Source organism: Balaenoptera acutorostrata, chromosome 8 (assembly GCF_949987535.1).
Source record: "Balaenoptera acutorostrata chromosome 8, mBalAcu1.1, whole genome shotgun sequence".
Taxonomy (NCBI): domain Eukaryota; kingdom Metazoa; phylum Chordata; class Mammalia; order Artiodactyla; family Balaenopteridae; genus Balaenoptera; species Balaenoptera acutorostrata.
This window is the reverse complement of record NC_080071.1, coordinates 102502279-102525388: the sequence shown is the minus strand read 5'-3', so window position 1 is coordinate 102525388 and position 23110 is coordinate 102502279. Positions and strand designations below refer to the sequence as shown.

The window sequence follows — 23110 nt, the reverse complement described above, 5'->3', positions numbered from 1 at the left end:
AGTGTTCCATCTTTCTGATCCCATTTACTGAAATGCAGAATGGGAAAAATAATCCCTGCTTCACTCACACATATGTCAGATGAGATGACAATAAAAGCTCGTCTATCGAGTGCTCACTATATGATAGGCAGTGTATCGAGCACTTATAAAGCATCACCTCTTTAAATCCTCTCAAAATCCTGAGAGAAGCTAGTCAACAATAACAGGAGCTGGAATCTGAACCCTGTCTGTAGGAATAGAGATAGTTCTCTTAACCACTGTGCCAGAGCATGAGGTTGCTTCAAAAACGCAACAGATTAACCGTTACTAAAAATTACTAAAGTGAAAATCAGAATTTACAAAACTGAAAAAAATGAGCATGATTTTTGAAAACGTGTTGCTGTACAAAAAGAGCCTCAAGAGTATTTTATATAGCAAACGCACTACGAAGCAGGTGAAGAGGGAGGTAAACGGCATTTGAAACAGCTCCTTCTCTAACCAGGATCAAATCCAGCTTCTATGGAGTATGAGGTGGGAAGCAGGAAGGATACAGAAGAATAGGAAAATAGGGAAGTAGGGAAGAAGGAAGAGATGGTTCTAGAGGCGCTGGAGAGTGAACGTGCACCACGCAGAAGGGAAATTCGCATCTCAAGTAGGCAAGGACTTATCTAAAGCTCATCCCAGTGCTGGCACTCGCGAGATACCAACTCGCTGGAGAAGTTTGGCAACGTGTATTAAAAGCATGGAAAAAGTACATATCCGGCAACCCAGTAACTCCACGTCTCAGAACTGATCATCAGGATACAATGGGTGTCCAAAAAGATTGGCATATAACGATGTTGACAGATACAGTTTATTCTTAAATGCTCTTGAATAGGAAATATACTACAGAATAAATTTCAGCATGGCGTATGTGCTCAATGGAATATGATGCACCTATTATAAATGATTCTATAGATAATTTAATGGCATGATTAAAATGTCCATGATACTAAGTTTATTAAAAAAAAACAAACACCAGCGTGTACAGCATTCGTGACGCCATCACTGTAGAAGGCAAACAAATTAATAACGAGTGACTGCGTGGGCACATCTATGCAGAGAAAAAAAGGCAGGAAGTCTAGACACCAAGCTGTTATAATATTAAGCTGGATAGCAATTTTAAGGTGATTCTTATTTCTCTGTGTGTCTTCCGTTTTTATATTTCCTACAATAAATATATATTATTTTGTAACTAGGATCTGAAGGTGGGAAAGGGGAAAGAGGTCTCGTTGTTGCCTTAATTTTTTATTAAGAACTGAGGATGGAAAAATTAGACAGAAATATAATTCAGTCCCCCAGCCCCTTGCTTGCCTTAAGAACTTTTAATGTTATTAACCATTTTATCCTTAAAAGATATGGCCAGGGAATTTTAAAACTTTATGGGCCACTATCACCTGAAATTAAATATTATGTATAGATACGTATGTATTTTTACCAAATCTGAGTACAAAGTGCGTGAGAAAGTATTTTTAAAATGTGATGCACTATGCAAAAATGTTCATATTCTTAGCTGCCACCTCTACCCTCACCTTCTCTGGGACACTTTCATTACATAATGAAAGTTGAGCTTAGTTTAAAGAAGTATATGCAAGAACAAGAAAACTATCAACCCATAAGAAAGGAACAACAAAATGTATTTTAGCGGCTTCACTTTTGTTTTCGGAAGTTTTCTAAACTATTTAAGTAGAATTCAAACAAGTGAAAAATCCCATCCATCCCTTTCTGTTAAATGAATTTACCCATATCCATATATATCACTAATATACATCAAACTGATTGGAACTGATTCTTGGATGTTATTTTATTGGTCCCTGTCCCTAATAATAAAAATACTACTACTAGCAAACACATATACTCCTTATGTATGGTACTATTCTAAGCAAAGAATGTATACTGACTCATCATTTTACATATGATTACAAAGCACAGAAAGCTTAAAGAAGCTGCCCACGATTATACAGATGATATGTGGCAGAGCAGACACCTGAATGCAGGGAACCGGCCCCCGAGCCACTGCTCTTAATGCCTATTCTATACTGCCTGATTACATGTGAAAGGTTACTTTGAGAGTTACAGAAGGACAACAAAAATATGTACCTTCCTATTTGCTTCTCTATGCATAAAGACTCACCAAAGGACGGTACATTGCAGACAGGGTACTGAAATAGAAGGGGGACTATTCAAGCCTTTACATTATTTTACTTTTGAAAAATGTACATGTATTATCTACTTTAAAAAAATTAAATACAAATAAAATAATCTAAGAAAATATGTATAAAAAAGTATGTGCAGCTTGCTAACATTTGTGGCTTAAAAAGAGAGAGACACACAAACATACACAGAGCACACAATACATTTGCTTAAAAATGCATAAAATATGTCTGAAAGAATATGAAAGAATCTGATAATATTGACTGCCACCAAGAAGGGGAACTGGTACCCTTGTACCCTGGGAACAAGGGTAAGGAGAGTTCACTGTATATTATTTGGTAATTTTAAAATATTGAAACACATGAAATGATCTATTGAGAAAAAAATTCAATTAAAAAATTTTATTTACTAGATAACAGATTGATTACCTGTATGAAATCTTTACAAGCAGCGTATGTCATTTTCATAATTTTTCATGAAAAAGAATAAACAGATTAATCTGGCATAGAAGCAAATTGATATGCAACTGCTTCCTTCTCCAGGGAAAAAAGTTACTGAATTCCCAATGAAGTGACAAAAACTATTTCAAATGATAAAATTCTACCCTCTCATGTCAATATGATACATTTAGATTCAGAAGAATCAGACTGATAGAAATCTATCCTAAGAAAATAATTTTCAAGGATTTTTAAAAACTTTTATTTTTAAAATATGGTATTTGAAGCCTTGTTCGTAACAGTTAAAAAGTATAAAAAATTTTAGAAGTGGAATAACTAAATGAACTGTGCCACAGTCCCAAAACAAAAGAAACATACAACTACTACAATGAAGATTCTGGGAACAAAGAAAAACATGCTCATGAAATAAAGGGAACTTTTACAAGCAAACAACACAGGCACAACCTGTGCATATGCTATGAGAATGACTATAAAAATGTACACATATATTTGCAAAAACGTAGATACGAAATAAGCAGGAAATAAAAAACATATTGGGATAGTGAGAACAAAGGTACAATTTTTCTATCCACATTTCCTCTAATGTTAAACTGTGGTTTTAACCATAAATAACATGGGTTAGATTTGTGTGTGTGTGTGTGAACTTTTTTGATATGTTTTTAAAATGAGAAAAAAATGCAAGTTACTTAGCTAGGTAATGTCTTATCCATCAAATTAGCAAAAATTAATTTCGGTGACACCCAGTGTAAGTAAGTTACAGACACTCTTACGCATAACTTGTTGGAAAGTAAATCAGTACGACTTTGCAGGGAGGCTTTTGGCCCTATCAAAATGTTAAATGCTCACAACCTTTAATTCTGTAATCCCTCTGCTAGGAATTTACCCTATGTTTGCAGCTGTAAAAGCACACCAAGATTTATATACAAAGGTATTTATTATACCGTGTTTGAATTGTAAAACTGGAAACAACCTAAATATAAATCAATGAGGGGATATTTAGAAAAATTAAGATAAATCCATATAATTGAATACCATATGGCTGTTAAAACTGAAGCTGAAACGGAATCTGGAGTGACAGAAGTGTTTTATGTCTTGATTATGGTGGTGGTTTCAAAAATGAAGCAGTGAGAAGGAACTTTCTGGAGGGACTGAAATGTTATATATCTTGATTATGGTGTATATATTTGTCAAAATTCATAGAACCGTACACCTAAAAAAAGGTAAATGTTACCATATGTAACTTACGCCTCAATAAACCTGACTTCTAAATAGTATAAGCAGAAAAGCAAGGTGTAATTTAGCCCCATTTGGAAAGAAGAAAACTTAAGCTGTTAATAGTTTTTTAAGGAGAAGAAATGGTATGGGAATAAGAAGAAGGCATTTACTCTTCTGTACTGCTTGAAGTTTTTAACATGCACTTTTATTACTTTACTTAATGTCAACAGGCTTTGATTTCCCTCTATTCAAAACTCAAGGGACTGACTGACATCAATTAGCGCCTGTGTTTGTCAATACAGAACTAACCGGTGCCTGTGGTCCCGGGAAGATGTGCTTCAGAACCTCAGTGGGAATGAAAGTTTTCGTTGAAAGTTCTTGGACTTGCTATGGCTGAATTAAGTTTCAAGGATAATATGGGTCTTGTGACCTGGCATGCTATATATAAAAACGTAATCTTATATAAATTATTATCTCATAGAAAAATGACTGAGTCCCAAACACATGGCTTATCAATTTCAACCATTAACCCTAAAGAACACCTTTAAAATAATTTTTATCATTTCAAAGGTCCAGAATTTCAGGATAGAATCATTCAAAGTTCTTTGTTATCCCCAAACATGGAAATTTCAAGATTGTAGTATTTGCAGTGCTGAAGCAATTAATACAGACTTAATGGAAAATTCATTCACGTGACAACTGTTTTTTATTGGCCTACTGACCTAGATATTTTAGTACTAAAAACATCTTGCTAATGGCTCAAGATTTTAGGACTGAAAACTTCTTGCCAATGAAAGACCAAGTATTTTTTAAAGTGGCATTTAAATGTTTCAGAATCAAGCCCATAAAAAATACAAAGATAAAACTCTCAACAACACCAAACCTCCTCCAGATACTATAAAGCCTAACACAGGAAAACGTGGAGCCCTGCAGGGGACTGACAGGAGTCTAAAGGTAGATTGTAGTAAACACATACAATCCTTAGTAGGACGGCAGAGCTTTAAGAAGCCGGCGACGTGGGCACAGAGTTACCAAGTAAAAACTCTAAGATCCCCAGGAAAGGTAACAAGTAGCTCGGCCATACTGCAACTAGAAATGGAGGCTATGCTTAAAGAAAGATTTCAGTATTGAGACTTGGAGGTACAACTGCCAAATTCTAAAATATCCCAGTTGCAAATCATCAAATAAAAAACAAGACTGTCATGATATATCTACACGTGACATTCCCTTTGAATGCTTATAAATATTTAAGAACTTAACCTTCGCTGTTCAATATAGTGGCTATCAGCCACCTGTGGCTATTTAAATGTTTTAATTTAGATTAAAAATTAGGTCGCTCAGTCACACTAGCGACATTTCAAGTGCTCAACAGCCACCTGTGACTAACAGCTAGCATACTGGACAGCAGAAACACAGAATATTTCCATCATCTCAAGAAGTCCTATTGGACAACACTGATTCAGACTGTAATTAGACATTTTAAAGAAAGTTTCTCCTTGAATTTCCATAATCATATTATTTTTATTCCCTATCTCAGTTACACAATGAATAGCAACAACAAAAAATTACCTTCAATTGATACTTGAGCTAGGGAAGACCTACAAAGTTATACAGCCTTGTAATTTTTACAAGAGAAAACTGAGGCCTAAAAGGGTTTAGGCCAGTGGCCAGAGGTGGTCGGGACTGCCTTCTTCCCATTCCAATCTTCCCTTCACCTCACTAAATATAACATCCAAATGAAGAGGCAGAAGAGGTCCTTTTGTTTTGTTTCACTTATCAGTCAAATTTTGCTTGCTCAAATGTAACTGAGGAGGGTGTAGAAGGCAAACTTCTACACACCTTTCCATCTCTCAGAACTGTACAAGAAAAGAATTTAGGGGTAAAATCTAAAGATAAACACATAAAAAAGAATTACTTTTTAACTGAGAAGTAACCAGATTGACTTCGAAGACCAGGGTCCTGTTAAATGTGGCAACCATGACCCAACTCCACCCAAAGAAATTCCAAATTAATCTAACCATACTGGTTTACTCTCAGAGCTTAAGCTTTGAGGGCAATGAGTTCTGCATCATTTCTTTGCTAGCTAAACATTCCCTCAGGGTCCTAGCTAAATGAATAGTGACAGAATTAGCACCTCTGGGAGACTGGTGGCACTGCTTTGTGGATTAACCTGTGTCTGACATGCCAGAATTGTTTAGCTTATTACCCCATAATAATTATTTGCAGAAAGCAACCATTAATTGTGCATTAGAATTTATACCAAATGGGGAGGTCAACAGTACTTTTACTTATTCCACTTGATTATACTTTCACACATTCACCTATCTTTCACTTGTTCACTAATTCAAAATAAGTGTGCTCAATAGCAACATTTATTGGGTTCCTATTACGGGTGCTCAACCTCTAAAATATGTGATCACCAAATGAAATAGAATTGAACACTGGGGAAGTATCTATGGAATCACACAGTCCAGGTACAATAACTTTCAAGAAAGTTAATACTTAGAATAAAAAAGTGTTCTGAATATAGACTGAAATTAAGCCAGCAAACAATTAATGCAGGTTTTTTAGAGACCCTCTCCACAAAATAAAAACAGAAAAAAAAAACCTCTTTTAAAAACAATGTCACATGACTATGCTTGAAATAGGAAGGTGCAGAATGCAAAAAAAAAAAGATTTTTCCTAATGACAAAATGCTTAATGTGTTGTTGTTTTTAAAGGAGATCCTAGAAATATAATGCAGAGACTCCTTAATAAACCCTAAAATTCTAAGACTAACAGGATAGATGGTTAGGTCCTTCGCTGTTTGGCGAACAGCTCTAGACTTACTTTTGTAGAAAGTGGAGTCTTCCTGTTGATTGATAATTTCCAATCTCAGAATCATACAGTGCAGTGCAGTGAGCGCTAGGAGCCAACAAGGGAACAAGGCCTGTTTTTGTACTCTTCCCTTACGGGAGGAGATCCCCTGGCCTCTGTGAAGTTGTATGTAAACTCTGTGCCCCTGTGCATTTCTCAAGGACCTCATCTCTCCTCCACAGCCTTGCCAGATCCCAAGGGACCTATCGTCCCACACAGGTAAACAGCCCCGCCTTAAGACAATGCATATGTCCCCAAGGCTCGGGTGAACAGTCTGAAAATCAAGATACAGAGTTTTATTTGAAAGTCAGAAATAGTGTCCATTTTCCCATTTTATTTTTCCTGGATCAGACCATTATATGAACAAATCTTAAGGAAAATTTCTTTTATACATAGCTTACAAAAAGCACCAAGATTTTCTAATACAGGAAGGAAAAAAAGCAAACAAAATTTAAGCACCACCTTGTACAACATTAACAGCCAAAGAACTGTTATTCAAGAAAGTGTGTCAAACATTAACAAACTCAAGCTACTTCCAGCCACAAGAACATAAAATGTAACAGATCAGTTCAAGGCACAGGGTATGTGTAGCCATGGTCCATAGCCAAACACTTCAGTAGGTCAGCGGAATCAAGAATTTAAAAAATTAAGGAGCATAAGTAACTTGTATGTTGGTCAATGAATATGCAGTTTATTAACATTTTTACCTTCCTTTTTTGCAGAATTGATTTTAAACTTGATCCAACACTGAACATCAACTGGAAGTAATTACTATCTTTGTCATTTAAATCTAGAAAGTTACATTAGTAAAAAAACTATAAAATTAAATGGAAAATAAATTTTGGAAAGAGTACACCTCTAGGCAGTGTTTACACAAAGCATATTCCAAGCAACAACAGTGCACAGAATCATAGGTGAAGGGTTTCGCTGGTCAAATAGCTGGGAAATGCTGAATTTTAAAAATTGACAAGTTTCTTTTCATGTCTGAGAGTCTTCAGTGCTTTCAATATGTATTACAAATTCGTAGGTGAAAATTTGACCACAAGCCTTTTTTTTCTCAGAATACTTCCAAGTCCCTCAAAAGACCAATCTGCGAAATTTTGAAATGCTAGCTTAGTATGTGGTCTGGCAATGATGAACCTAAATTCAGGTCAGCAGACACCTCTGGAGCAGGAGAGGAGCAACTAAAGGGACCTTTAACCATATCTGCAATGTGTGTAATGTGTACTTCTTTTTAAAATTCAGAAATAAGTATGGCAAAATGTAAGGATTTGACAGAGCTGAGTGGTAACACAGAAAAGTGTTACGAAAAACAGTTAAACGTACAGTGTCAGAAAAGCATCCGGTATACAAACAAAAACAAAATCAAATGGCACAGGGGGTAGACACATCATAAATTTGCCCATCTTCTACTTAACTTATTTAATTTGCGTATGCAAGTAAAATGGTTTCTATTTATTTGTACCATGTATTTACACGGTATTGACAAAGGCTGACCTAAATGAAATTGTCAAGTAGGTTAAAAATTGAAATTAAACATACATCTCATAAGATTAATGCCATGTAACTACTTCTGGCATAAAGTGAAAAAAATTATGAATATATGACTAAGTATATAATTTCTGAGGCCAATTAAACATTTAAAGTATTCAAAAAAATTACAAGGCTATTTTGTTGAATATTTATCCAAGCAGATTAAAGCAAAGGAATGCAACAACCAACTATTCTTTCAGCCTCATTGCTGTTGTACTCCCCCAGTTGCTGGATGTTAACAATCAATGTATCAAAGCACTTCAGCCATTTGTCTGCTATGGGAGATACTTGGTGTCCCACACAACGCAGAAACCAGCCACAAAGTCCTTTGTAAGAAAGGGTACACTGGTGTGTGCGTGTGTGCGCATGTGTATGTGTCTGTGTGTGTGTGTGTGTGTGTGAGCACGTGCGTAATTAGTCAAAGTTCTCTAGTAAACATTTCTGCACACATTCATTATTCAATAGTAATATACAGATGATACAATATTCTTTTAAAGGATCAAGAAGAAAAGCATAGAGCCATTGCTTGAAAAACTAGAAAGAAAATGTAAACCCAAAAACTCCTTTAAAAGAATGAGCAGGGCTACCAGCAAGTGCAGTACCTCTGCGACATTAATAGTAAAGTCATCAGTGCCAGCAGGTACCTTGGCCAAGAACAAAGAGAAGTCATGACTGAAACTCTAATAAAGAAAAAGCAAAACCACTTAGAATGATGCTTTAGGGTACTTCTAGAGTAAGCCTTCCTTCTGAAAACAAGGTAAAAAATATGGTTCACCCAGTTGGCCATCTTAAGGAGACTGTTTTTTTAAGTTGAAGTTTAGATACATAAAAGCAACACATAATCTTGGTCAAAGTAGAATTAATTAACCCCATGGCAATCATGGCCATGCACAGCATCAACTGTACTTTGAACCTCTGAGTTTTGCCAGACTATTCTCGGGTATATCTGCACACTTGTGGTAAATGTGGTTCCCTATATAATCCTCTCCATCTACTACTATTCACCTCTTGGAAGAAAGGAAGGTAACAATGGCAAGGTTATAGAAATTTACCTGCACCAGAATAAAAGGGTTATGGGAACCCCTAAATACTGCTGGGGGTAAGTATGTATCACATGATTCCCAGCACATTGTGTAATTTCTACCTATAACTGAAACTTTTCCTACAAATGAATATTCTGATATGGCATTACACTCCAATTGGATCTTGATAATTATCTTCAATTCTGTTTCAAAGCAGAAATAAGATAATGGAGAGAACCTCAACTGGGAGCTGGTCCTATTGTCTAGTTTCCATCATAGTGAAAACATATTCCAATAAAATATTCATTAGCCCATAGTGATATAAATAAATAATAAATAAGAGGGGGAGAAGAGCTGAATTTCTCATACGTGAAAATTCCGAATAACTTAAGTTCACCCTCAAGGACGTGGAGCATAATTCCCAACCCCTTTGGTGTGGGCTGTGCTCCACGACTTCCTTTCAGAGAGAACTGTATGGAGAGGGGGAGAAAGAGTAGCCTTTCACTGGAGAACTCTGACAAACACCACTTCAACCTGCTGCAAAAGTCAACCTCAAGCCGTGCTGACAGTATACACCCTCTTGCTCTGACGTGGTAAAAACGGCACTTCACCTCGGTGACCTACCTCCCCAAATCCCATAAAACCAAAGCCAATCATGAGAAAAGTATCAGCTAAAACCCCACTGAGGGCCATTCCACAACTACCATAATACTTCTCATCAAAACACTGGCAGCAAGAAGACAGAGGAACAAAATCTTGATAGTGCTAACGTGGGGGAGAAACTTTGAATCTAGAATTCTGAATCCAGCCAAAGCCTCATTATAAATGAAATGAAGACGTATAATAAATTTTCAAAATTTTGCCCATAGATCTCAGAAAGAAAAAAAATTTTTGACCATTCTAGAAATGTGGAAACCAAGTAATACTGATTAGGAAATGTGAAAATCCAAGCCAGCTCAAATTAAACTTAACATATTATAAAGAATGCCATTATTTCCTCGTGGAGGTGTTTTAAAATCTGCCATCTTCTTGTACTTTGTTGAATGAATGAACGAATGTATGATGAAAAGCCCAGAGGAAAAAAAACAAAAAACAAAAACTGTGTTCTTAGGAAAAACAGATCAGTGTTTTATTTTGCCCTCCTCTCTGAGCAGCGTCGTGAAATCACAAAAATTCTCATCTCCACCTACAATCTACTATATACTTCCTTCCCTCTGGAAGAAATAACCACAAGATAAAGTGAGCTTTGTCCAACAGGCGCACAGGTACAGTGTCAAAACAGTTTTATTTGGAATCAAGGAAAGGATATGTTAAGTATAATTTAATTCACGTAGGTACTATGTTTAGTGCTCATGTGCTATACAGTGGTTATTAGTAAAAAGATTTGAAGTGAACTTGATCTGTTTAAACCTCAAATGTCATTTACCATCTTACATAATTTACCTAACCCTTGCTAAGCCTTTATATTTCCATGTGTAAAATGGACTACTCAATCATTGGGTTGTTTCAGGAATTAAATGAAATGTATGAAGCACTTAGCATCATGCCTAGCACACATTTTGAATAGTCAAATTTTAAAAACTCTTATTTTGATCCAATCTCTGCCCTGAAAAAGCTCACCATAAGGACAGAGATTTCCATGTAGAGCTAGTTATTCGGCAAGAGCTGTCACTACGATGAACAGAGTATGGGAAAGCAGAAAATGGCTCGATTTGAAAGTACTTCCCACCAAATGAGCCTTCTTAAGACTTCGCTAAATTTCAGTCTTCAAGTGACCCAAGAAAAAAAGAACACGGAGTTCTAATTACCAACATCCAACCTAAGTATTAGACTTGATCTAATGCCATTTCTCTCTGAGAACTGGAAAACCTACAATGGGGGCCATCATTGCCTTTATTATATTATTTTGACTGTGTTTTAAGTAACTAAGAAAGACAGGTAATACTTTTGATGACAGACGATACTGTTAATTCCACTAGACGAAATGGCAGTCTCCAATACTGAGATAAAACCAATCACTTTTTTTTAATATTTATTAAGTAAATATTTGAAAATTCTCTCTACATTTTTTTCTATTTTTATTAATATTAACACATTTCTAGGAAAAAAGAAACCTACGGGAAAAATACTAGGTTTAACTCAAGTGTCTTTCAGTTATTTTAATTGATCACTTACCTCTAAATTCCCCCAAATGCCATGGATTACCTTAAACTAGAAATACATGATTAAAAACTTAAATGTATAATATTTCTTAAGAAATGGAGAAATGATAGAAGTAGGAAGAATACCAGGAGGGATGTAAGGGAAACTGTCTCAAGGTCACTAATGTGAAGAAGGAATTGAGTCTTGGAATAAATCATGATTTTACTACTAAGTTAAATTATGTATGCAAGCCCCTTCCTAAATTACTTTGAAAGATTTACAGTGGATGCGCTTATTTCCCACGACGGTCGCTGACCACAAACGTTATGAAAAAATTTCAAAAAACTTCAACCTAAATGTGGGCAATTCTCCAAAAATAGATGGGGCTCAGTGATGAATGAACAGAAATAAAACACAAAATACACAAAGGACTGCTGGGGCCTTAAAGACTCTAGGCTCCAGGACAGCTCAGTGACAAAGGCTGTGATGCTGTAAGAGGGTAATTACAGAACTCTCCACAGAGCAACTTGTCCAGGCCCCTCCTCCTGCCTTCCCATTTATATAGAACAGCTGCACTCAGCTAAAGCCAGACAACGGCTTTCTAAAACAAAGCAATAGTACGTCTGGGAAGAAATCCCAGAACAGGACTTAAGGCTGGAGGGAAAAGCAGCACAAAGCTTGTGCCAATGCCATTCTATGACCCTGGAGGAAGGAAAGGAGAAGGGAGAGGAGAGAAAGAAGGAAAGAGGAGGGGAGATGAGACAGGAGAGGAGGAGGAAAGGGGAGGGGGAAAGGGGAGAAAGGAAGGTAGTTCCATCCACCCAAGGGTGAAATAAACTGAGCACTGCATCTCAGAATACAACACACTTACTTTCTTACTTTGGCAATTGTGGCAGCTGCCCGTTTACTCCAAGACTGTCCTTCCCCACACAGCTCACTACACACGCGCTCACACACACACACACACACGCGCGCGCACATGTGCGCACACAGAGTCCATGGTGAGGTCTATCATCGAGCAGACAGTCCTCTGGGCCAGTGGACTTACTCAACTGCAAAAGAAATGAAAAACAGCCACTTATACTAACCAACACAAATCTTCATTCAAATATTTGGCCAACCAAGGATCACTGGACATTTGAGAAAAATCAAACAGGAGGAAAGAGAAAGACTAGGAAAAAGAAATAGATTAAGTGATTCTAGGGAAAACAAATAGGAACAGATCCAACCAAACTAAACACACATATACACACACACCTCGATTACTATGCTAAAAGTTTTAAAGGGTATATGCATTTCAAAAAAACAAACAACAAAACAGGCCACCATGAAAAATGAAAAGACCAGAGAACCACTAGGGGGTCCTGGAAATTAAACACGGCAGTGGATAAAATAAAAATTTCATCAGAAGGGCTGAATAACAGATTGGGCATGATTGAAGATCATATTCTGGAAGATAAAATAGAAGAAATCTCCCAATACTTGGAGCAAAAGATGGAAACAGAAAATATGAAAGAGGTAATACACGGTAGATAGCTCCAAGAGGTCCAACATTCATATATCAAGTTCCATAATACAAGCAGAGACAGTACGAAATGATAATCAAAGAAGAAATACCCTTTGACTAGGATAAAGATTTGAGATTGTAGATCAAAGTGAGCCAATGAAGATGAAGTTTAAAATCTTATACCTATACCCACAGTAAAAAAATAATAATAATAATAAAATAAGTCCACAGAAGAAAAGAGATCATTTAAAAAACATTCAGAAGGGAAAACTAGGTTACATACAAAATAATGAGAACTGGAATAGCATATGACTTCTCATCAGCAGAACTGACAGAACATAGTGGAAGCCTTCAAAATCCTGAGGGAAAAGAATTTCAAACCTAGAATCTGAAACCCAAACTATGAGTCAAGTATGATGGCAAATTATAGACCTCTCCAGACATCAGAATTTTGAAATTTACCTCTTAAGCACTGTTTCAGGGGGGTGGGGAGGGGGGGGAGTATATTTTTAACTAAATTGAAAAACAAAAACAAAAACAAAACAGCGTGGACTTAACAGGGGAAGGCAAAGAAATCCCAGTATGACTGCAGTCACAGGCACAGAAGACAATCAGTCCAAATTAGAGTAGGAAGTCAGAGAACCAGGTGAAGAATATCTTCAAAAATAAAAATAAAATGCATTTACTATAATTGCAAAATTAAAATTTAAAAACTTGTTACCATAAAGGCTTTTAGTGCCATTAAGAAAGAAGGGAAAGTAATTACAAATTGTAAGAAAAACTAAAGCAAACTTAATTATGGCATTACTTTCAACAGTTTATAGGACAATCGATTTAAGAAAACAGAGTCTCACTTGATCTTGATAATCTTCAAGTAGGACAACTTTTAACTGCCACAGAGTTTTATAAACCTGCTTGTACTACTTGTTTCTGAGATCAACAGGCTCATTCATATTCACAATTCTACTTATTGGTTTCATTTTTTTTTTAGAACTGAAACCTCGGTTAAAAATCCTTGGAGAGATAAAAGGGAGATAAGTAGAAAAGATATTGAGGGGCACAGATTTCCTTAGGTAACATAATGGTGAGTCAAGGAACGCTGCCTAAAGTTGGTGGCCCCCAAAAATAAAGAACTAAGAACATTTAACGCTATATGGGAAATTATCAAAACAACTACAATTCATAACAAAGCCCAGAATGTAGAAGGCAAGGCTGGTGGTGTAAGTACTTGAAATTCTTCACCTTTCATGATAGGTAGTAAAGAAACACTGTGTCAGGTAGATATACCAAGAAATATTTTAAATTCTGATGGTAACCACAGGAATAAACAAATTAGTTTAAAAGGATTATCCACATTCCATCCCTCTATGGTGCTGGAGAAAAGATTTTACCATATGTGCATTTTATTTATAAATTTTAAAAAATAAGCTTACATTTTTAAATGGTGGAAATTTCCTCAAATGTTAAGCCTACAGTATCTCTAGAATTTTTGGCTGGATCACAACATTCTTAAAGTTTATCGTTAATGACTCCAGGATGGTGAGGACAACTCAGAAGTATCTTCCAAAAGTTTGAATGGTCATGCTCTGATCCATCAAGTTTATTGCTAGGATTCTATCCTAAAGGAAAATTTACTTAAGTGGGAACAAATATAAAGGTACAATGAAGCTTAGTGCACAACTTTGTCTTTGTAAAACTTCTTGCAAATCCTAATGTCTGTCATTGAGAATGGTAAAATAAGCTATGGTAGATACATGCTATGTAATGTTATAGAGCAGTTACTTTAAAAAGACTGGAATAGTAATGAGACAGAAGAATGATCATGATATACTGTGTTGTGAGAAAAGCAAACAGCAGAAGAATATATGTAGTATAATCCCGTTCCAGTAGTTTTTTTAAAAAAATATCTTTTTGTATATGCGTAAGAGTTGTAGAAACATTCACACCAAACTATTAATGGAATAGTGATGACCTCTGAATGTGAGATTGGAAACAGGGAGGGGAAGACACTGACTTGTTACTTCTAAGTGTTTGAACTTTTTATGAATGTTTATTACCCTTGTAAAAGGCAGAAACTTCTCAAGAAAGCATCTTCAACATTAATCCTACCCAGTTCTTTCCTTACCTTTCCACCCCTCCACTCCCCCAACACTGATGCATCATAATAGAGCTCAGCCTTCCACGTGGCACATGGTAGGAATGTGTGAGTCCAGACATACAGTTCTCTCCAAATCTCACTTCCACGTGATACACAGAATATACTTGTCGTCATGCATGACTGATGGAAAAAAATGCATCTTAAAATGTTGCATGTGGTCTTCAGCTTGGTTGGTTAGGAAATGGTGCTGCTAATAAAGCCAAGGTTGCAAGTGATATCCACATATAGGTCAGTAATTGCTATGAAGTCAGCCTGCATTTGTACTCATCATCTGTCATCTTTCTGGTGACAGGACAAGGTGTGGAAAAATCAACATAAACCCATTTTAACTAGTGAGAACACTTCTTAAAAGATACATACTGATAGTGGGCTTCAGTCTCTTGGTTGTATTCTGAACACATCTGTGTACACGTATGACCGCAGTTTATACATTTCTTTGCCAGTCAACCACACTAAGTTGTGTCATCAGTGTTTCCCAGAGAGAGAATGCCGGTTAACCAGGTATCTGCAGCAACACTGCCTGTCTGTGCTCTGTGGGACCAATGTGATGTTGGGGTATGTGGGACCACAAAGGTCTCAGTTTCTGGTCTTTAATTCTCATCTTCAGCCATCATACCAAACACAAAATCAAAGTAATGTGGCAGAGTGAAGGTTTCTCAACCTTAACTGTGCTTGAAGAATGATTCTTCTTTTACTACTCATTTTTAGAAAAGGCAACTATATAAGGAGAAAATCAAAGACTGAAGAAAAACAGAGTAAGAACTTATAATGTGACTGCATTGCTAGAAATGGAGTATGTGATCTTGATCTAACTTGTCTATTTAAAATGCCCAAATAACGCACACCGCAGAGATGTATCATTTTTTTGGCCATTATATCCTTTCAAGATATTATAAACCTAGTAAAAAGTAGCAATGGAAAGAAAATTCGGCTGCATCTATAGAATAACTTAGTATATCTTATATTCACCAAATATGAATTTACCTAACTAGAACTCAAAAAAACAGCTAGTGATTCTCAGGAAAGATTCAAATGTATTATCTATTCAAAAACCACACAAGCAAGCAACCAAAAAAAGGAACAGAACTTTGGGGACAGTGCATGGGGAATGGTGGGAGTGAATTATTGCCTTAAGGTAATGCTGTGATTCTGAGATGACAGTGGAAATAAAGTATGAGGACTTATATAAATAAAGCTTTAAAAAATAAGTCATAGTTCCATTTCAATATAATGTTATTTATTTAAATGTGGCTTACAATACAATTAATTTTATCAATGACACATCTAAACCTAAGAATCACTACTGAAATAGGATAATCATATATGACAATCCATCCCAATTCTTGATCTAGTAATCTCCTCTTAAATAAACCCTTTATAATATCTTTCCTAATCAATTCCGACTTCCTCTTAAACCAAATTAACTTAAATGTGTTACTTTCTTTACACCCTCCATGCTTTCTGCATCTTTCCTAGCACATATATGACTTAAGCAACATTTACTTCATGCCTGCAACATGAGAAGTGCCTTCTTCTGTGTACTTCTGGGACCCTCACAACAACCCTGTGAGGTAGGTACCATGAGCTCCGCTTTACAGAGGAGGAAGCGCATACTGAGAGAGACTGACCTGCCCAATAGCAGAGCTGGGATTCAAAGCCAGACCTGCTGCTCTCAGATGAGTAATGTTTAAAGTACCCCAGACGAAAAAACAAAGATTGCCCAAGTAGAAACTATGACTGCAGCCAGAATTTTGGATCAGCTGGAGAAGAGGTTCGACAACATTAATGATTTCTTCTTCCTTGTCACTTAACCACTGTAAACAGCAATTACACTATATTCGCCTATACTTTATTTTATTTAAAAAAAAAATTTTTTTTTGGCCGTGCCGCGTGGCATGCGGGATCTTAGTTCCCCAACCAGGGATTGAACCCGTGCCCCCTGCAGTGGAAGCGCAGAGTCCTAACCACTGGACCAACAGGGAATTCCTGTATTCTATATTTTAAAGGTAGCAATACACAGAGAATTTACCCCTCCCTTTTTTATAGAAAAAAAAATGACACATTACAAACAGACTTGCACTCATCATTGACTATAAAAAGACATAGTAAACTGGTACTATTTCACAACAACCCTTATGGTAAGTGGATAGTTACAAAGAAAACATAGATGCAAATCTACTGATTATAGTAAATAACAGGAAAAGTGAGTTTTGTGGGGATCATGAAAATGGGTTGCTGCCCAGATAGATTTAATTTTAAATTATAAAACCTTATCTGGGCACTTTAAATCAAGAGAATGTACCACAAACCTTTGTGCCTAAATTACATGAAGATGTATTCTGGCATCTACATTTGGCCCAAATCAACCATATTCTAATGCTATTACTGCTCTACTAAAAGCATCAAGAGTTCAAAAGTTTTGCAATCTAAATCCTTTCTTAAAGGTTTTTGAGATTCTCATAAACATTCAAAGCTATCATGAAGATTTCAATGACAAAATGATTATATTCTTTATTTCTATAGGAAAATTCTATAGACCAATGGCAAAACTAGTAGTACCACATAAAGAGACTGGTTTGCCTATAGTGTGTCTTGCTTGTCTAATGGAGCTAGACATTTTGAATTCTCTAATCATGTGACACTATCCTAATGTGCCCTATACTTTTAATAAGTACCTATAGTCAAGTCTTAATTACAAACCTAACTTTTCTAGTATTAAAACTTACTCAGTTTTTACCAAATGACAAAAAGATTCAGTATTAAGAATACTCCCAGTTTATTATTCAAGGTAAAGATTCAACAGAAGAAGCCTATCTTGCAGTTTCCTAGGAGACAAATTTTGTTCTGAAGACCTTCACATTAAAAAAAAATTATCTCCAGACTTGCATGAGCAGATGCTCCACAAATACATGATTTTTAAAAGCTACCACTTTCAAAATCACAAAAATGGTAAGAACTACCTCATTAATCATAGGGATATTTTTCTATGCACTATAATACAATAATACAGTGCTTACTTTAGTATATGAAATTAAGATACCATTAAAAGTGATGCTTTTAAACCAAAAAATCTCCAACTATCACTTGTATTGCTCATGAAGACAAGAGTAAGTGCTTGACTCCCCCCTCCATACCCAGGGCCTGGCACCTAGCTTGGCACACAGTGCACAGCAATTACTTAAATAAATGAATAAATATACATTTCTTTTCAGTGATCTTTGATGCACATGAATAAACTACAGAGTGGAGTTTCAAAACATGGTCCTTTTTTTTTTTGCCTTAAGTCAACCTGAGAGTTCACAAAGAATTTTACAATTATTATAATTATTAATTGTAAGGCTTTTTTAAACAGTGTTCATAAGTCTTAAAAACCTTTAAAATCCCTTTGGTGTACACTGCTATGTATTATATTAACAAAGACAACAGAGAAAATAAACAGTTGACTCTTCCCAGATCTAAAGAACTCCTAAAGTATGAAAACCTAATTCCTAGACACTAAATTTAGTAAAATAAACCCTAAGATCCCCAGAGAGATTAATGCAGCAAAACTGACTCATCTTATTTCTTTAAAAGGACATGGTTTTACCCACTAAAGGTACTCCGTGCTTTTCCAAAGTTTGCTTTACACCACTTCGCTTTTATGAAAGATCTACATTAGTACAGGCATACCTCCAAGGTATTGTGGGTTCGGTTCCAGACCACCACAATAAAGCAAATATTGCAATAAAGCAATTCACATGAATTTCTGGTTTCCCAGTACTTAAGCTATATTTACTCATACTGTACCTATTAAGTGTGCAATAACAGTACGTCTTAAAAAAATGTACCTACCTTAAATAAAAAATGCTATTGGAAAATGGCGCTAATAGGCTTGCTTGAAACAGGATTGCCACAAACATTCAATTTGTGAAAAATGCACTATCTGTGAAGTGCAACAAAACGAAGTACAATAAAACAAGGTATGCTTGTACCTGTTTTTGCTAACAGAAAGAAATCCAAAGAGAATTTCTGCTTTTACAAAAAAAGGCAAGAAGCATTTGTTTTGCAGCAAAACCGAGATAGAGGCAGTAGACACCCTGAGCAACAAGAGTGGCGCCACCAAGCGCCTTCCCTAGGAACTACACTCAGCATCTCAGCAGCAAGCCATGGTAGCCTGCGAGCACCTGCGCTTTATTTTGTGCATCCGCTGGCAAGCTGAGTCCTACTTTAGGATAGTGGGGGAAACCTGTAATTACTTCTAGCCAGCTGAAGACTGGCATGATTCCCAATTTCTCTGCTTTGTAAAAATATACCTGTCAGTATCACCGCAGCTTGTTCAAGTGACAGACCCAACAGGTCACTGCTATTAAATCCTGACCTCCCCCAGCTGGTCCCTACATAGTGAGAAGCCAGTTGGACTTAAATGCTATTGGGAGGCGTTGGGGGGGAAGCAGTTGCTGATCTCTGAGAACTAATCTGATGCTCACAGCTAAGCCTCCATGTTATTAAAAACTGATCCGACATTTACAGCTAAACCATTTCGCTCTCCTGTTGGACAATCTCACTAAACATCTGTATCAAATTAAGTCATTCTGAGATCACGATGACGTGAAACAAAAACAAGGTCCTGCACAACCTACAAAATACCAAACATCTCTCTTATGCTAAAAGAGTGATGGCCCTCACTTCTTTGAACCCTTACCTCAATTACCCAAAGTCCAAATCCTATAATATAATCTTTATAACATCCTCTTACTGAGATACCCCGTGGTTCCCTATAGTCTGTGTTCTTTGCTTAAGATGAGTAATAAATCCAATTTGTTCAACTACAGGTATGCTCCTGGTGGTCTCTGATGACAGGTACTTACACTTGTCAATACTAATGGTAGAAGAAAATAGACTAAGTGTTCTGGGGTTACAAAATGACTCTAAAACATGCCTTATTAATACACATCTCAATTCACAGGGAGGGCAGCTTTGGATGATTTTGGTATAAGATTTCTTCCCTTTTGCTTTCAATGTCAAAACCATGCTGATATGTGTTGAAGAGTTCAGGTAAAATAAAAAGCATTATTGCCAATCATACTGAGAAGGCATAGGAGAAGCCTATCGAGCCAAGATGATTCGGAGAATGAGCAGGAGTTCATCAAGAGTCAGTTCAATTGAAGGTATGCTCAAGTATCTGGGCTACACCCAGTTCAGAAGGATTTTTAAAAAAGGGTTCCAGGAAAATACTCAGCAATACTAAAACCAAAGGTATGTAAGGAAAAGGTGGAAGAAAATAACTCTTAAAAAAAAAAAAGTGCTCACCGTAACTACTGGAAAATCTAGATAATAGGTTAGTATGAGAAGAAAATGAAGATTTTCATATGCACTTTTCCACTGAAAGATTTTTTTAGATGTGCAAAAAAATCTCCCACTTTACAGCTGAACGTTACTTTTGTAAGAATTAATCACATCCAGACAGAGGTTAAAAAAACCAAGAATGCCAACTTAAACAAGTTTCTATAACACAAACAAATCTACTAGACACTAAAATCAGCATTTTGTCAAAAAAAAATTTTTTTAAAGCTAATCTATTCATAACTATATGTTTAACAGAAAAGTTAAAAACCAGAAGTCTTAAAGAACCTGAGGATAATAATTTTTAAAAAGCCCCTCTGGCCCAAAGAAAAAACAGAAAACATCTTTTAACTTGTCAACCATAAAATCCGCTTTTAAAAGAAAGAAAGAAAAAACAAAAACTATGAAAAAAAAATCACCCATCCCTTACCTTCCCGATGTAACCGGAAGATTTTCATGTCTAAGGCTGGGGACATGGGTGAGTGTATGCCTGTTCCCCTAGTGCCTACTGTGTCCTCCCGGGCCACAGAAGGTGCAAGTGTGGAGTCTGAGACCCCAAACATGAGGGTCACGGTCTTCAAAGGCACACCATTTCCTAGGAGCCTGCACTGTGGGGACACTCTGGGTGAGAGAGAACATTTTCACCACCGCTGCCCTCTAACATGTAGCACACCAAGTGCTGCATATACATATTACAACCTGACTTCCCTCGTCATATAGGCTTTACCATTCACTTTTTATGGATCATGAAAACCTGGTTATTCAACAAGTAGAAGGAGCAATGACTTAACCTCATCTTCGGATGCCATCATGCAGTTGAAAACCATGACTTCAATATATCAATAAAAAATGTTTAAAAGTTTGTTCAAAGACAATATATATTATACCATGTAATGTCTGTGTAATTTACAGTAGGAAAAGGAAGTCTGTGGTAAATGAAGTAATAAAAGACTTTAGGGAACAACGGGCTAAATATTCATAAGTTACATTTTACAGTAACCTCCTCCGTAAATCTCTTCTAAATTTATTTTTTTCAAGAAATGCAAATCTATTGCCTGCTGGATTTTAGCACATTTAATTCAAATGTGATTGTAAAATAACGATGAAGGAAACACCACAATATTGACTACTCTCTCTTTACAGTCCAGACCTTAACAACAGTGCCAAGCCTTGTCCTTCACAATCATCACAGTCCTTGGTGAGCCTCCTCCAGGACTGAAACTCTCCTCTACCCAACTGAGCCTTTCAAGCACCTATCATCTCACGGGCTTCAATCTCTAATATCCAATTCCCAAATCAGAACTGTGTCAGCATCTTATTTCCTCATGGTGGAAGGATAGCAGATTTTCCTTTTTTTAAAAAAAGTACAAAAGCAATTATACCCCTAAAAAAAAAAAAAAGGTACAAAATATAAAGTAAAAAACTACATTTAAAACACTTAATTCAAAAAGTTAAAGTATTTTATAGTAACATTTAATGATTTTTCTGCTAGAATTTAATAAACCAAACAAAATGCCTAGCGTACTCTTGAGTCTTTGTTTTAATAAAGATTTTACTTTTACCCAGAAGACCCCTGGTGATTTACATTTGCACGGCACATTAAAACATTAAATCTGTAAAACTAAAAATGTCCTCAAAAGTTAGACTAAGCCACTTGAAAAAGATGTAAATGGAATAGTTTCCATAAATCTCTGAAAACTAAATTAAATGATCTGATTTGACCATTACAAAAAATATGTAAAATATTAATAACACCAAACTTTCGAAGTATTTCAAAACATTGAGGGCCTACAGAAAGAACATTAGAAGCGGGTGGTGTACTATATGACCTCAAGAAAGCAGCAGGATTTATGTTCAGAAATCATCAAACTTACAATGAATGCTCTTTAACTTCTAATACCTCCTGTAACATCATCCTGTTTGCTCTCAGAATCACTTTATCAGTCGGGCCCATATCTGCTACATCCTATGTCAGGATCTAGATCCCACCCTGTAACAAACTCCACCAAAGACTTCTGGGCTAGAATAGGCTACACGCCCAGCCAGTCGGCTGTCAGCTGGCAAGCTGGATGCGATGGGGACAGAGGATGATCAGGAGGCTGAAACGGTTGATACTAGATTTCTATATTTAAGTCCTGTCTATTGTGACAAAAAAATATGTGGAATACACTTTCCCCAAAACTCCGAACTTACTGCTTATCACATTCCTCATCAAAGATGACAAACAGAAATGACATTTTACCAGAGTTATCACTAGCTCACCCAACTTTATTATATTGCTAAATGGAGTCTGAAGTTTAAAACTGTGATCAAATTCAGTCAACAGGAAAAAAAAAACCTGTTCTTTCCTCAGAGAAAAATAAATGCTGTCCCAAGGAATCAGTCTAGACACCAATTACCACAATCTGCTGCAGTGTGATAAGCTGTGAAGACTGCTGGATTTCAGTTATTCAGCACTATGTTCACCATGGTACTAGGCCAATTTACAAAACATGTGAAGAAATGAAAGAACTAGGGAAATGTTGAAAATGCTGCTTAAGGGACAAGATAATGCCTTGTAAATATATCAGCAAAAGAATCAAGCACCGCGTCTTGACCAGTAGGGAATCATTAAATATTCAATTCATCTAACAATTAAGATAGAATCTTTAAATGTTTCCACATGAGATCTTAAGATCTAAACTTCCCTTTACTCTTTGCCCAATTCTAAGCGCTGAATTTTTTA

The 23110-nt window shown here is 36.2% G+C and overlaps 1 protein-coding gene across 2 annotated transcripts in view; it reads right to left on the bottom strand.

Annotated features, from left to right (window-relative positions):
* The window catches only part of WDR33 (WD repeat domain 33), a 100738-nt gene that overhangs the window by 20711 nt on the left and 56917 nt on the right, over nt 1-23110 (bottom strand). The gene's annotated exons all lie outside the window — the stretch shown is intronic.